The sequence below is a fragment of the Octodon degus genome, unplaced genomic scaffold (assembly GCF_000260255.1).
Source record: "Octodon degus isolate 3935 unplaced genomic scaffold, OctDeg1.0 scaffold00070, whole genome shotgun sequence".
NCBI lineage: Eukaryota > Metazoa > Chordata > Mammalia > Rodentia > Octodontidae > Octodon > Octodon degus.
In genome coordinates this window covers 5,280,743-5,283,934 of record NW_004524646.1, presented here as the reverse complement: position 1 = coordinate 5,283,934, position 3,192 = coordinate 5,280,743, and the positions used below count along the sequence as shown (strand labels likewise).

Here is a 3,192-nt window from a genome sequence, read left to right as displayed (position 1 = left end):
TCAACTATGTGTCTTCAGAATTATCAAGGATGTATTTCACTAAGAAAAAAAAAAGTGAATGGAAGGCACAAGGTCCTGAGTTTGACCCTCAGTACCACATGCCGTCCTGGCCCCAGAACCTGGCTTGGTGGTGCTTGCCTATAATTCCAGTGCTGGGGAGACTGAGAAAGGAGGATCACTGTGAATCTGAACTGCATAGTGAGACCCTGTAATAAATAAATAAATAAATAAATAAATAAATAAATAAATACCTTTAAAAAATATTTTTGGCTACGTGCAGATTTTAATCTTGCAACCAGGCTTTGATTCTGGCAGAGACGGAATGGGGGCCCCATCATCGCCCCAGGGGTGGCAGGTCTATCTCAAGGACCACCATATGTCTAAAGAACTGGCCCTTTCTGGAGGACTGTGCCTGCACTCTGGAATGGATGGCCGAGGCCAGCTTCATCTACTGCCCCCTGAGAACAAGCCCAATTCGGTGCAGTGTTTCTTGGGCTTCAAGGAGTTGGAAGGCTGGGGCTCGATGGTAATCCCATGGCGGAGCATAAAAAGCATTCATCTGGCTGTGCATTCCTTTCTGTTAAGAAGCAGTATGAAGAGTTAACTCTCGGCGAGTTTTTGAAACTGGACAAAGAAAGAGCCAAGAACCAAATTGCAAAGGAAACCAACCAACAACAAGCAGAAAGAATTTGAAGAAACTGCCTCAGAAGTCCTCTGTGCCAGCTGCTGGCTGCCATGGAGTGAGCCTCTGTCCCTTAGGAGAGGAGAACACAAAAGTTTTGAAATTGAATATTTAAGCAGTTTTTCATTTTCCCTTGCAAGTAGCACCAGCAGCTCTTCTGCCTGAATGGCTGGTGCTGCTAGTCATCATAGTGACTGTGTCTTTTTCTTTGGTAGCTTTTACTCTGTTACATTCTGGACTTATTAACAGGTGAGGATTGGGTGAGGAGGAGGGCAGTGTCCTTGAGACTGGACCTAGTGGGGGTAGAGGCTAAATGCCCATGCAAGGGGTTTCTGTTTCTGGCCTTGATGTTTCCAACATTCTGTAAACCCCCTGGTATGTGTTGAGCTACCAAGAATTCACCTTCTTTTCTCATGTGCTTCCTGATAGAGGGTGATAGAATAAATGAATTTAAACAATGGAAAAAATAAATTTAAAAAGAAAGACATTTTTTAATTCTCTGGCTATCTGCTTGAATCTGTATCATGCATTTTAATTCTTTCCTATGTTGTTCATTCAGTGTTTCCATCATTTTTCTATTCTCTTCTATTTTTATTTATTTTAAATTCAATTTTATTTTATTTTGAAGACTAAAAACAGAAGCAAAACAAATAGAAAAAAGACAGAAACAGGGTAACATACATTACATATGTTATAGATTTTCAACATAGGAATAACTCACAATGGTTGTCATATCTATTTTTGTTGTCACATCTGTTGCTTAGATTAGCAGATATAATTATGCAAGATTGGCAAAATAATTGAATTTTTCTCTTGCTTTTAAGAAATCTTAATTTTCTTTTCTTTTTTGTTTTAATTTATTTTAAAGAGTGTATAATAATTGATAAGACATTAGAAATGGTACACATTTAGAAGACCAAGATGAGAAGCATTCAACCATGGGTTTTGTATTACACGTTGCTATCCTTGATGCAGTTGCTCATATTTCAGATATCAATATACAGTTAGACAAGTTGAAAATTCTACACATTAAATGCTATTTTCAAAAAACTGATGGAAATTATGAGTACAACCATCTCAGCCATCCTATATATACTTGCATATTTTTCTCTCCTTCCTTTTTTCCTCTCTTTTCTCCTTTCTTTCATCTTCGTTGTTTAATTCTTAAGTGCAGTTTCTTTTTGTTTTACTATATTATACCTTTCAGATTTTATTTCTTCTTTTATCTTCTTACACTATAGAGACAATATGATATCGTGTGAGTCTAATTTATTTCACTTATGAATATAGCCTCTAGTTGCATCCAATTACCTATAAAGGCTACAAGTTTGTCTTTCTTTGCCACTGAGTAGTACTCCATTGTATAAAAATACCACATTTTTTTTATCCATTCCTCAAGTGATGGGCATTTTGGTGGTTTCCAAGATTTGATTATAGCAAATTGTATTGCTATAAACATGGGTGCACATATATCACTATGGTATGATGTTTTCAATTTTTTTTTGGAAAATACCCAGAAGGGGAATAGCTGGATTGAATAGGATTTCCAGCCCTAGTTTTTTGAGGAGTCACCATACTGATTTCCATAGTGATCGAACCAGTCTGCATTCCTACCAGCAGTGGAGAACAGTTTCTTTCCCCATAGTCTTTCCATCATTTGTTACTAGTGAATTTCTTTATGATAACCATTCTTTCTGGGCTGAGGTGTTATCTCAATCTTGTTTTAATTTGATTTTCTTGAATGGCCAGGGCTGTGGAACATTTATCATATATTTATTTGCCACTTGTGTTTCTTTCTTTGAGAAATGTGTATTCATGTCACATGTGCATTTTTGGATTGGGTCCTTAAATTTTGGGGGCCAAATTTTTTTTAGTTCTTTATATAATCTTGATAGAAGTCCTGTGTCTGAGTGGTTGTTGGTTATGATTTTTTCCAGATTTGTGGGTTGTCTTTTTACTCTTTTGGGGATTTCTTTTGACATACAGAAACTTCTCAATAAGATGAGATCTCCTTCCTTTTTTATATAATATAATCTTGATAGAAGTCCTGTGTCTGAGTGGTTGTTGGTTATGATTTTTTCCAAATTTGTGGGTTGTCTTTTTACTCTTTTGGGGATTTTTTTTGACATACAGAAACTTCTCAATAAGATGAGATCTCAGTTGTTGATTCTTTGCAGTATTTCCTGTGCAGTTTGGTTTTTGGTCATGAACTGGCTGCCTACTCCTATGTTTTTAAAATTTCCACCTACTTTCTCTTCCAGGAGATTTAGTGTTTTTATTTTAATGTTTAAATCTTTAATCCATTTTGACTTTAATGCATGGTGATAGACCTGAGTCTAGTTTTAGAAAAAAATTGTTAATATACTTTGGTAAATATAGCTACTGAACATTTATAGAAACATTTTTCCTTAAAGCAGGGTAACCAATCTGAAAAAAACTCTGCAGTAAAAGAATTTCTAACTGCCTCTAAGGAAGATATTGATAAAAAATACAGGAGATTAGAAAAATGA

At 35.8% G+C, this 3,192-nt stretch overlaps 1 pseudogene; it reads left to right on the top strand.

Moving 5' to 3' along the window:
* Window positions 1–322: 322 nt before the first annotated feature.
* Window positions 323–847, top strand: LOC101563418 (annotated as a pseudogene).
* The last annotated feature ends 2,345 nt before the right edge of the window (window positions 848–3,192 follow it).